The following is a 13910-nucleotide window of genomic DNA, read 5'->3' as shown; positions in this document are numbered from 1 at the left end:
GCACACAAATGACTCCTAGATGCCCACTTGTGAAATATATTCTGAAAACCAACTCTTTCTTCCTATTACGTCTGCATGTGACTTTTAAAATTTACTGTTACTGTTGCTCTCGCTAACAAATTCATTGGCAGAGTAATGAGGAATATACTCCACAGCACTTAGCCTTCAAGAAGTGGCCAAGGAATGAAAATAGAAATGAAAACACTAACTCTTACAGGAGAATTTCCTTTAATTTTGAGAGGAAAGGGAAATACAGGAGAAATACAGGGTCTTAGATCTGAATTTTTATCTTCCAAGCTGTGGCTTTCAAATCTTTCAACGGGTAGTAACAAGACACATTTGCTCTGATTGGCCCGGAAGACCCCATATCACTGGCTGACCCGGATCCTCTGCCCGACACCTCCCAGCACAGCGTGTGGTGATATAATTACCTCCCCACGAGTCAGTCCTGGGAAATCCCGCGGATGCCAAGAACAGAGCACCACCAGACAGCCATATGTCCTCCCTCTCCTCTGTGATATTTTTATTCAGAAATTTCAGTGCAGGTCCTGAGTTTTGGCTGCTGGATTCCTGAATCTGTCTTGTGAGGCCTGTGTGCCCATGGTAACTCTTAGGAGATACCACTGGATGCAGAGAAAAGCTATTCATAATTGAACCACAGAGATTCTTTTAATGAACTTGCCCTGGGGGATATCATGTTCTTTTTATGGGCAAATTTATGAATCATAATGAATTTCATCATATGAAAATGATGTGTATATACCATAAAGGAGCCACAAAGCTATCCCAGACTCAAATGGAAAGGAACAATAGAGAAACTACTTGGAAGGAATACATATGGGCACAGGATGGAAAAAGCATTAAAAATCTCATATGGATTTTAAATATGAATAATGAGGTATACAAATAAAGCACACATGATCACCAAAGTTATTTTCAGCAAATTTAATATGTACAAATTATGCTGAGACTTTTTATAAGGGTTCATAAAACTGTTTTTTGAAAGCTTTTTTTCAGAGAAAATAATTTCTTCCCTTTATTCAAATTTCTGCTCCCTGATTCAGGCTTCTTCATCAAATATCTGTGCTCCCCCAGCCTGAATCCCCAGCTCTGCAAAGTTGCCTATTTCTGTATCAGCCTAGATCAGAAATTCTTAAAATCTGTATATAGTCCCTTCTGTCAAGGAACTCACTGTCTAAAGAGAGCATCAATAAGGAAACAACGGTGCGACACATTTTTATAGGTCGCAGTGATGGAATAAGCTTAGGATGAGTATTTCCACACCCCAAGGAAACAAAGCGAGTTTTCGGGAAGTCCTGTCTGATCTGCACCCTGCTGATGATGCTTGCCCCCGGGGTACGTTCTGTGTCCTTACAGAGCCGGTCAGCAGGGCCGTGTGGCCTGTGCCTATGCACTCGCCCAGGCCTGGAGGGAGAGTCCGGTGGAGTTCAGCAGGAGGAGATCCGAGGCGGGGGAGGGGAGGGCCTCATCGTTCCCTGCCCTGCAGCGTGGGCAGTGGGTGCTGCTTCTTGTTGGTTGGGTAGCTCTTTCCACGTCCTGGGATGGACTCTCGCCATGCAGCTTCCCTTAGTTGCACAGCCGAGGTAAGATGCATGCTTCCACGGCAGGTAAGATAGAAGCAGGGCTTGTCCCAGATAAATCAGAGGAAAAAAGCCTGTCATGCAGTGGGACAAGGTCAAGAGCAGAGACTCTGCATCTTTTCGGCAGTTTCCAGTAATTCCATTATGGGGAGACAAGTGAACAGTGGAGAGAAATCAAACCACACACTATGTGTTTGCTGTGTGTCATGTTTAAGAATCGAGAGCCTACCGTATGGCGGAGGAAGACAGAAGGGGACTAGAGGGGCAAATCCTGCGGGCACTGACACTTGGAAAAGCTGGGCATGGACTGCCCCCTAATTCAGGACTCTGCATTTGCCACTTACAACACCGAGGACGCGTGCTTTGGTGCTGGGCCTCAGGAAGCAGATGGTACCCTCAAATGGGAACGGGAAGAAACCACCGCTGACCCGCTCCGCCCGCGCACACCGATTCCACTGCCGCGTTTTTACCGCGCCCTGGTCCAGCTGTTCAGCACTGCTGCAGGCCGCACCGACAGTGCAGCCAAGCGGGAGGCAGTTTGTTGGACACAAGAACACTGCAAAATCCCAGCGTGAGATGTTTGTTTTGTTACTTTATGCACGAGAGATAATAACCTTTCTCACTCCACCTATTGAAGAAACGTTGGACAAACTTTAAGAAAAGATTTGAGGTTCTGCCAAATTGCAAGCTGAAGTGGGAAAGCGGGGCCCTTACGTACTTCACGTCCGTCCTGCTTCAACAGGAAATGCACTGGGATATTTTAGGGAATGGATTGCCAAGATGAAATCTTAACTTGAGGGCGCTGCCGATGGCGCCTGGAGGAGAAAGGTTCGGACTCAGTCGGGTGGGCGTGGACACAGAGCATTCAACGCAGGGCGACTGCACAGGAGCTAACGCGGAGACTGAGTCCAGGAAGGAGGGGGTGGAAGACAGCCCCGATGCCGGTCCCAGCCTGGCTGCCGCCTTCGGGCCTGAGCCCCGGAGGCTGTCGGTGAACTCCTTCAGGCAGAAGCAAAGCAGCCCGGGACGCCCAGGTACCAACGCTGATGGAGCAATTGAAAACTCCGCTGTCCCGGTGATGCCCCAAAAGCTCCTGTGTTGGAAGCGTGGTCCCCAGCGGGTGGCGCTATTGGGAGTGATAAATTCTAGGAGCTGAGGTCTAGCTGGGGGACTAGGTCCCAGGAGGCTGGGGGACCCCAGGCCCTCCCCTCGCCCCGCTCCGTGTCTCCCTCCCTCCTCTTTCTTCCCGGTGTCCATAGCCACGAGGTGAGCAGTCTTGCTCCCAGCACGTTTCCTGACGTGGTGACACCGTGTTTCTGCCTCCCCACAGGGCTAAAGCAATGGAGCCAGCCAGCTGCGGTCTGAAACCATGCACCAAAATAAACCTTTTCTTCTTTAAATTGCTTTTTCTCATGTCTTTTGCCACAGCAATGCTACAAAAAATTGCCTAGCACACCAGATGAAAAACAAAACCGTGAATATGTTCCACTTCCTATATAGATATTCAAAGCACAATGTTTTTTTGGTCCCTCATATATGTTATTTTTATCTGAACACTTGAGAAGCTGTACGGTTATTTTTGTGTTGTATCTGTGTTCCTATATTTTTACACCTGGAAGGAATTTTTTTTTTTTTTTTTGCATTCCAGACTAGATACCTTCCTTGAAAGTGAGGAATAATACAATTGAATATAGAACTGCTTAAGTCATTCATGGGACTAAAGGGCTGGAGGGTGGCTCAGTGGCACGGTGCTTGCCTAGCATGCAGACCATGAATTCCATTCCTAGCACTGGAAAAAATGGGATTCATGATGGAAAATTGCATTGACCGCAGCAAAATAAAGAAGAATGGGCAATGGTGGAAAACAGGAAATACCTGGTAGAGGCATTAGAGGACAGTGGCTTGCAGGTGGGCCCGACTGCTGCGGAGGAGGGTGAAGTCAGCTTTGTTACAGAGAATAACAAATCCTCAAAGCACTGAATACAATGCACAGCTGTAGAGCTAAAGACAAAGCCTTTTTTGCTATTCTTACTATTTGGGAATATAAGAACCTCAACAGGAACTCCAGGCTGAGGACGTGCCATTCTTCCCACTGGCTGCATGGGATAATTTTTCACCAGAAATTTTATTTATATGTTCTATACAATAGACAGCTTCAGAGGGAGAGGAAGCCAGAGGGTTTAGATTATTTCTTTTAACTTACTGCTTCCTTGGAGAGCAAGTTGACTTTTAAATCAGATTGTGAGCACCTCTTTGCTTATGTTTTGCAAAATGTTCTCTAAAGAACATTTTTTAACCTGGGTAGAATTCAGGAATAAGAGTTTTGTGTGAAAACAAGATAATTCATCTAGATACTTGGATTGCAAATCAGAAGCCAACAGATGATTTTTGAACAGTAGCCAGAGAGATACAACAGTCTAGCATAGTTGGCTGCTAATAAACACTGGGCACCTATTCTATTACTTACATCTTTCTCATAGCAAAAGTATAAAAGGATGAAGTCATAGAAAAGCAACTGCACAAGAATACAGTGACCTAGTTTTGCCTCAGCCTGTAATTTCTCAAACCACCTGTACAGCACTGTCATGTCTTTAAATCTCCGGTGTTGGTGATCTTTCTCTGAATTTAGAGTACCTGATCTTCAAGGTACCTTACAATTTTCACTTCTCTTCTGCACAAAGCTTCGTGTGGAATATAAGAATCACAAGGCATGCACTTTAGAAAGCTGCAGTTTCTGATTAAAGAGACATGACTATATATGCATATATATCACATATAATCTCCTAACACACAGACTTGCATTTTTGTGTTTTCCATGAGAACATAGATGGTGAAATAGTTAAGTTTCTCTCCCTGCACACCAGTGCACATATGACATGTACTGAAGTGCAGAGTCTGGCTCTGGATTCTGCCACAGTGGACACATGACTGCACCTGCTCTTTATCTCTTCAGCGCATTGAGAGCTGTCAAAGCAGCACACGCTCTGGTTTGTGTTGTAGGAAGAGATGCAGCACAAACCCACACAGGGAGCTCATGAATGACAGGCTGAGGGACATGGAACAAAACAGGCCTCACAGAAGAGAAAAACTGACCTATGGTGCCACCTCAGAAGGGTGGACAGTGAGAGCAGAAGGCCACCGCATAGCTAAGCAGTGCCCAACTCCAAGAAAGGCTCAGCAATCGGGGTAGCTGAGAAGATTCACAGTGGGCCTGGAAAGAACCAGAGATCATGCTGGAACAGAGTGGGAGCCGGACGACCAAAGGCGTTGACGAGAGCTCTCCTGGCTGTGGGACCCACCATGAGCCTCTGTGTGAAGGACCAAGGTGATGAGAATCAGGACCCAGCAGTGGGGCTGGGGATGGGAGCGATAGTGCTCCCGTGGTGCACAATCACACGTGGGCAGTGCTGGGTCCCAGTTACTGGGGGTGGGAGTGGGGGGAAATTAGGCCTTCTGAAGTTTCCTTCAGGCTTACATTTTTAACAACTGCTGTCCCCTAGGTCAGATATCCACAGTGGACACTGGCAAGAAATGTAATCCCTTTGAAGCTGTGGAATGAGTGAACAAATGCACAATAGCTACTGTTTAATATACATCAATAAGTAGTGATGCATGAGAGAGATTAGTAATAAATTGCTCTTCGATTCTCTTAGGGGGAGTCCTGGGGACTAGTGGTCCTGGAATGATACAGATTGAGAGTTTGTATGTGCATTTGGTTCACATTGCTTTTTCCTTTTGGTAAATATGTGCCAAAGTCACTAGAAAATCATTTTGAAATCATTCTCATAGTGATGTTCAGACTTGGCGAACTTAGGTGTCTCTTTCTAGCAAGCACATAAAGGACAGGAAGCTGCATGTGGCTGTCATACAAGTTACTACACACTGGGTGACAGACATAGTTGTGGAGGCCTGTTGTTCAGAATCCAGGTGCTGATGTGGTAATTCACCTCAGAGGAAGAATCCTCCCTTGCCCCTGGATTCTCAGAGTTGCCAGCAACTGGTGGTGTTGCCTGGCTTGCAGCTGTCGAATCCTCTCCTCCGCTTCTGTCATAACAAAGCCTTCTCCTGCTGCTCTGCGTCATCCCATGGTGTTTTTCTAAAGATACCAGTCACTGGCTTGGAAGCCCAGCCCATCCAGCCGGACCTCCTCTAAACAAGTGCATCTGTGAAGACCCTATTTCCAAGTAAGATCACATTCTGATGTTCCAGGTAAGCAAGAGTTTTAAAAGGATGCACTCTTACCCAAGATTTAAAAAAATGCATTTTAAAAAATGCATTTAAGCTGTTTTCCCAGACCCCTTAATTTGTTTTTACCTAGCCCAGTTGCTCTTGACCTTGCAGCTCTGGTCTCAGATTCCTGTGTGAAAATCGGGCACATGGTTGATCACAGCGCCCTGCAGAGGCATCCAGAACAGCACCTTACACCCACAGTGGCAACTGGAGGTTGCTCATAGTGACTCACAGGAAATGCATGGAGCCATTTCCTCCCAGGTTGGTGGCAGGGCACCGTGCTGATAGTTGAAACTCCCCATGGTGGGAGTACTTACACCGTGAAATTACAAATGCTGCAATTAAGTACTTTTTAAAACTTTTCTGGAAAGTCAGAGCAGCCCTGAACAAACCCTCCCTGGTGACTGACCAACTGCATCTCCTGAGGGAGGGAGAAACTCTCAGCCCTTCGCAGCCACTCCTGGAGGCCATTACAGGTGGACTCCTGTGCGCCTCATTCCTTCCACATTCATTATTTGGAATTCTTTTATAGGGAATATTTGTCTCTTCTTATCATTTATTTAGCCTTTTTTTTTTTTGGTACCGGGCATCAAACTCAGGTCCTTGAGTTTGCGCAGCAGGCGGCGAAACCACTGAGCTAAATCCCCAGCACCTAGCCATTTATTTTTACCTTTAAAATGTTTTTCATATTTCAAAATGAAATTCACATGCACACACACGTGAGTTACAAGCTAGAATGTATTATTCCAATGTTTACGCCTTGGAGAACACAGAGTAGATTTATGCTATCATATTGCTTGTAAACTTAACAAACTATTAATAAAATTGCTTGAGCCAAAGACTAGTCTTTTCTATTTCTGCTTTGAACTCTTTTACCAGAGCACTGATTAAAAGTCTCAACAACTTTTCTTCGAGGGGGAGGTGTATGTTTGCTTGTGTGTTACTTTAAATTGACCATACTCTCTATATGATGAAATATGTAATTACTTATTCATGTCACTCTTCAAAGAATGTAAACACAATTGCTGATGAAACTGGAGACTAGCATTGATCCAAGACTTCCCACCATTCATAAATCCTTTTATTGGTGAATAATAAATAACAAAATAACTTTAGAAGCTTGAGCATATAAGACATTCTGGAAGGAATGAAGAAAATATTTAAAAATTAAAGAAGAAAGAGAAAAAGGAGCAAAAGGTGAATGGAGGGAAGGAGGGAAAACAATTTTCTGTCTTAACTACACTTTATATATTGGAATACCAAGTAAAACCTCAGAAGTAAAAGATTCTATGGCAAACACATATTTTAATACCATGAAAATATATCACCCAATCTCTCTAATGGAACATTTATTTACTTATTTTTATACCTCCTTGTTGAGATGCCAATATTTTGTTCTACTATAATTGCCTCTCAGTGTGTTACTCTTTAGAACTGTCATTTCTCAGTTTTCTTAATATCTATTTTATGCTTGGACCACCCAATCTTCAAGCTATGCAAACATCTTTAGTTTGCCAATCTGAGCATTTCTGAGAAGCATAATTGAAATTTAACTTCAGCAGAGCACATTTGCTTTAAGTGAGCAGTCTTTGTATTTGTGCCTGGTGTTTTTCCTCTGTACTGCTGGAGAGACAGTCAATATTGTAAAGAATATTTTTCCATGAGCATGAAGACTAATAAAACAAATAATCTGGACAGTTTTCAACCATTTGCAAGAGTCTAAGTTTAGTGATAAATTGTTCCTCTGTAAACACAAAATGTAGAAATTACCCAAACAAATTTCACTTTTATGTAATTTATTGGAAAATGCATTCTCCATATATCTGGCAGGAGACTTTCAGAAGATGCAACAATCACTAAAAATAAATCCACAGTAAACTATGGAGGAATCAATTTGGCACTCAGTAATTACTTAATCTCCATAACATTGTATACAAAGTTGCCTTATAAAACACGGATATATATGTACCCATTTGTGCATACATGCATTGAATAAATATTTATTGGGTACCTACATTGTCCTGGGCACTTTTCTAAAAATAAGAGATATACTGGTAAACAAAAGAGTTAGAATCCTGTATTAGTTTTCCCGTCAATGAGAAGTGATAGTTGACACCCACAACTCAAAGGAGAGGTTTAACTTGCCTCGTGGTTTCAGAAGATTCAGTCCATGGTCTGTGGGCTTCAAGGCAGAAACATCATGGTAGAAGGGGATGGCAGAGCAGAGCTGCTTAGTTCCACACAGCTGGGAAGCAGAGCAGGGAAAAGTGTTGGAGAGGAAGGGGCAGGGACCAGGTGTGGTGCCTCCAACTATGCCTCTGCTGTCCACTCAGATGTGCTCCAAAGTACACTCCACCAATCTTTTCAATGACTTCTAAGCCAATCAAGGTGACACAATAGAGCTTAATGCTCTAAACCACAATCCTTTATTTCATAGAGATTACATTTTAACAGGAAATGAGTCAGTCAATAAATACATTACATTAAGTAGTGAAAAGTATCATGAAATACAGAAAAAAAGACCAGAGGAATGAAGTTGGGGTGAAGCACAAGTCGAAAATTTAAATATAGTGTTTAGGCAATTTAATACATAGTATTAGAGAAAGATTCATCCTGGAAAGATAGATGATAGATAGATAGGTAGTCAACTTTCCCATTGCTGGGACACAATGCCAAGCATCCACAACTTAAAGAAGAGAGCTTTATTTTGGCTGATGTTTTCAGGGAATTCAGTCCATACTCTGCTGGCTACAAAGGCAGAAATATGGCGGAAAGACCTGGCAGAACAAAGCTGCTTAGTTCAAGGCAGCCAGGAAGCAAAGCAAGGGAACAACATCAGAGAGGAAGCGGCCAGGGAACAGATATACAAGTGCCCAGTGTTACACTTCCATGACCCACCCAGATACAACCCAGAAGTGCACTCTCCTGATCCCCTAGGTGGCTCTCAAGCCAATCATGTTGGCAATCCAGTTTAACTGTCATATTAATCAAATGCTAACCGAAGCCTTCAGAATGAGTGACATCATGAAGAGGGTATATATGCCAGTTCCTTAGCTCTGGAGAATTCCAAAACAAGAGGTAGGTGGTGGTGAGAGTAGAATGTCAACTTGACTGCTTTAGGGTCTTCCTAGAACAACCAGTGGAGCACATTCTTGGTGCATCTGCTGGGTTGAAAAGGTGCAACCCTGAGGTCTGTGTGGTCCCCGGCCCCTTTGTCTCTGGCACCATCATTGCTTGTTCTGCTTCCTGCTGCTATGAACTAAGTAGCTTTGCTCCACCACATCCTTCTGCCCTGCTGTGATGTTCCTGCCTTCGAGCCAGATGACTATGGATTGACTTAAAGTGTAAGCCAAATTAAACCTCTCCTCTTTTAACTTGAGGAGCTGGTTACTGTCTCCAGCATGGGAAAGCTAACTAAGATATGATAGAGAGAAGAAAAAGCTCCAGCATCAAAGACTGAGAAGGAAAAAGCATGTGGTAAAATGTGAACCGAGAGAGAGCTCCTGGAAGACAACCAAAAAAAAAAAAAAAAGAATTGAAGCCCAGACCACTGCATCGTGTGTGACTGATGCCTCAGAGCAAGGATAGAGAATTTACTAACTAACCGAGAAACAAAGAGAAGAGTCATTCTTGTGGAGAGGTAAATCCCAAGTGGAATGGATTGGAAGCAACTGATTTCGAGACTGACTAAAGACAACTCCTTTGGGAAATTTAGCTGACATGGGAAATAGAGAAATGGCCCAAATTTGACGCAGAAGCATGACTAGGAAGGGCTTACTGGTTTGCTTGTTTTTAAGGGTAGAAGAAACATTTGTCTATGTGTTCTTAGATTTGTATGAATTAGAAGCAAAAGAGAAGAATTGCTGGAGTAGTGTTGCATCAGTCAAAGGTAGGATGGCTCAACATGGCAGAAAAGAAGACATCAGCACATGTGCTGGTAATGGAGAGATGTGGTGTGAAAGTCACTGGCAATTAATTTCTGCCTTCTTGAACATTCTAAGGAATTCTTGAGGCAACCTCATCGGCTGACTCAGATCCAGGCAGTAAGCATTAAAGATCTGAAGAAAACAAGGGATAAAATAGGCCTCACCAAGACTAATGGAGAGCTAATAAACCAGGGACAAATGGAGTTGGTTGACTGCCAGGTACCTTGTGGGATCAGGGGTATAGGACCAAACAGATGCAGAGAAGTTGGAGGATTGGTTTAGTTTAGGACTGTGATACTCCCTTGAGGAAGACAATGTTTGAAGGTGTGTGTATGAATGGCTGGAATGACTGACTATAGAGTTAGCTGGGAAAGGAGAGCAGAGAAATCATCAAAAGGTAAAGGTTATGGTGGAAAAGTGGATGGACTAGTTAATGGGATATCCCACTGGGGTGGAAGGGCTGTTGAGAGTCACACAGGGTAAGATGGTGATCCGGGAGTATTCCTGAAGATGGGACCATGGAGAAGGCAAGTGCTTTGTTTATGACAATGTCTTAAGTTTTAACACTGGCATCCCTGGATGGACTTGAAGGCATGTTAAATTATGAATTCCAAAGGCAGAAGGATTTTAGGAAAAGGAAAAGGTGGGGAATGAAAATAAAATAGAAATGAGGAGAGCATCTTGGCAGTGAAATGCTGAAGACCAGAGGTGATCTGGGAGTCTAGGTTTCTTATGGTAACTTACATGAAGGGAATTATGTGGGACACTTTGTTGTAGTTGAATCACAACAAGAGTGACAGGAGGGGGGGGTGTTAAGACAGGTGAGTGAGTTGTCACTTTAGCTATGGTGTGGTAGGCTAGGCTCATATGCTGAAGGTTTGGACCCCAATGCAGCAGTTTTCAAAGGTGGGGTGTACAGGGATGGTTGAGTTAGGAGGGTGCTTTCCTGATCAGTGGATTGATGAGTTCACAGATGAGTGAAAGTGTAGAAGGTAGGGCCAAGATGCAGGAAGCAGGTTACAAAGGGCATGCCTTTAAAGGGTTTTGTACCTGACACCCTCCTGTCTCCTTTTCCCTCCTCTCTTTCCTTCCTGGCCACCATAGAGTAAGCAACTTTGCTCAACACGCCCTTCCATCATGATGCTCTGCCTTGCCAGAGGCCCGCAGCAATGACTATGGACTGAAACCTCCAGAACTGTGAGCCAAAATAAACCTTTTCTCCTTAAGTTGTTACTATTAGGTATTTTGCCACAGTAACAGAAAGCTGACTAACACAGTAGCTATGATCTTGGTCTCAGTGTTTGGTTCTTTCCCTTTTCCTAATATATCTTCATTCACCCTTTAAGTACCCAGAATATTTGGCATGAAATAAGTATATGTGAAATTAATTAATGAATACATAAATAATAATTAATTAATAATGACTATTTCTGTTTCATTGAATCATCATTCTAGTATTGCAGGCTTTTCTTAACCTTCATATTTCATACTTGTATCTATTTTTGAAGACCTGCTGTATCAAGGTATCTTTTCTCTGACCATCCTCATCCCACTTTCTATCTCTCTTTTTGTTCCTGTATCACTCAAGAAAATTATTTGTCCTACAACACTTTGCATTCAGTGATATTTTTTTTTGGTACCGGGGATCGAACTTGGGACCTTGCGCTTGCAAGGCAGGCCCTGGAACTACTGAGCTAAATCCCTGGCCCTCAGTGATATTTGCTTTAAGGTTATTTTTTAAAAACTCATAACCAGAAACCATCATTTGATCACTAGGAAGGTAGATTTGCGCCTTGATCAATTGTTAAGCTGAACAGTCTTCCCCCCAGCCCTCTTTCTGGCATGTTTCTGACTGGCACAGACCAGAGTCCAGTGAAGTTCACAGGATGGGATGGATGCGGGGCCATTTTTGCATCTGATATGTGATCTTGATGATCTACAGATCCACCTCTGTAGCATGAAGCAGCAGCTGGCTGTGCAATAGTTCTACCTTTCTGGATTTCCCTCCACACAAGTGTGTGAAGGCCTAGGCTTCTGCTGGTTTTCTCTTCACTGCCGAGGTCAGAGGCAACCAGGACAGAGCAGGTTTCAGTCCATGCTCAGGGGAGCTCAGGCTCATGGGTTTCAGCGTGCTGCACTCCTCTGTCCCTGACCGTCTGCTCCATGGACTTCACACACCCCCAGCCAGGGAGACACAGCTTCATGGAGACCATGTCATCAACTTCACCACTGTGCCAGCCTCTTCCTGAAAAAGTCCCTACTGGTTCTGCTTTTCTGCTTGAGCTTTGATTGATGCACTCTACTATGCATGCCAAGTTCTCAGTCGGAGAGACTAAGAGCTTTATGACATAGTCTTTGACCTAAAGATAATTAAAATGTAAATAAGAGGATACACTCATGTATGTGTGATTTGTTTCCTCAAATAGTTTACATGCTTTTGAAAGGCACAAAAAAATCTCCTGTATGGAGTGATATTCCTTACTAAAGCTCCTCAGGGCCAATACAGCAAAAAAATTTAGGAATATTCCTAAGTGAAAGTACTTTCTTCTTCTCAGGTAAAGATCAGCAATTTACCAGCCACCTTCTGGAAGGAAAGTCTCTTTCAAAGCATCCCAGATCACAGCAGATGGGAATGGGACGTTTCTACAGAAGGCCTCCCTCAGATCACTCTGTGCTAATCACTGTTGGTTGGCTTCATGTCCCAGTAAGACTTAACCTGAGCAGATGGTGGACATGCCTCTTAAGTTGCTTCAAGTTTTCCCCTGAAATCAGCACAAATTGCATTCCAGGATAAAAGCCATTAGAGAAGGACAAAAGCACTTATTTTGAAAGGCTGGTGCTTATCCTCTTCTCCCTCCTCAGACAGTAAGGATAAAGCCTTCATGTGACTGTCTCAAAGGAAGACACAGAGTTGCCAGCAGCTCTACCAAGCCCAAGCTACCAGCTCATCTTGCAAAAATGGAACAGCATCTTGTGGCTTAGAGATTTATTTCCAAAGCCTGCCTATTCTTTTCTGGAAGCATAAATTAGGTTCTTTTCAGTCGCATAAAGAGGAACCTAATTGCATAATTCATTCCATGCAGACTTTTCTACCTTTAACAATTCTGGTCTTGTCAAAAGCAAAGCCAATTTTACCATGATTGAGCTAATATAGTGTTTTGTGCAAACACAACCCCTTTATCTGAGAAGATCAAAGTCATTATTTCTAATACACTTTCACACCAACCTGCAAAGTATGTAGGTTGTAAGTATTGTTTTTCACAGCAGACAAAAAAAAAAATCACAGTGCAGGTGAGAATAGGACTGGTTATTCTGAATCCTAGATAATTCTTTCCCACCTTTTGTCACCTTATCATTCTTGTCCCCACCCTCTCCTTGAGTTGATATCAGAAGTTCAGAAATAGTACAGCAAAATGAGATGTACTTCTATGGCAAGAGTCTGGTGGGCATGGTGTACTCACCAGAAATGTAACCTAGGATTCCAGGTTCTCTCTTCCTTCTCAGAATTGCCCTAATATTATGAAGCACTTGGTTATTGACTAAAACTCTCCAAATGATGATCTTGGCAAAGTGACAGATGCCTCACTCATTGTATTAATAACATCAGGCTTTCCTAACAAAATACCAAAGACTATATGTCTTAAACAACAGATATTAATGCTCTCACAATTTTGAAGGCTGGGGATCCAAGGTCAAAGTTTCCACCAGTGGAGCTCCTGGTGAGGCTGTCTTCCTGGTTTACAGACACTTCCACCTCTCACTGAGGCTCTGATGGAACTGAGAAGAAGTTCTCTGGTGTTTCTTCTTGTAAAGACACTAATTCTATCATGAAGATCACATCATCTAAGCCTACGTCTTTCTGACATGATGTTTCTGCCCTGGAGTCAAGTGACCATGGACTGAAACCTCTGGAACCACAAGGCAAGATAAACCTCTCCTCCTTTAAGTTATGTCTGTCAGGTATTTTGTTCCAGCAATGGAAAAGTTGACTAGTACAAAGGGCTACACGACATCCCAATTAGAGCACTATTCTAAATTCTCTTGGCCTATTGTCCTTTCATTGTATCCATTTGAAATGCACAATTGGTGAATGAACCCAACTATCTACATAGGATGCTTAGAACTAGTGGAGAAATTAACCAAACCAGACAGG

The 13910-nt window shown here is 43.2% G+C and overlaps 1 long non-coding RNA gene across 1 annotated transcript; it reads left to right on the top strand.

Annotated features, from left to right (window-relative positions):
- Window positions 1–1482: 1482 nt before the first annotated feature.
- Window positions 1483–3001, top strand: LOC147829104 (uncharacterized). Its single transcript, XR_015449696.1, has 2 exons — window positions 1483–2635; window positions 2932–3001. It is a non-coding gene; the product is annotated as an uncharacterized LOC147829104 (long non-coding RNA).
- Window positions 3002–13910: the final 10909 nt, after the last annotated feature.

The sequence above is a fragment of the Heterocephalus glaber genome, unplaced genomic scaffold, assembly GCF_053883595.1.
Source record: "Heterocephalus glaber isolate CG9 unplaced genomic scaffold, H.glaber_assembly_v1.0 deba00000768, whole genome shotgun sequence".
Classification (NCBI taxonomy): domain Eukaryota; kingdom Metazoa; phylum Chordata; class Mammalia; order Rodentia; family Bathyergidae; genus Heterocephalus; species Heterocephalus glaber.
This window is presented reverse-complemented; position numbering and strand designations above follow the sequence as displayed.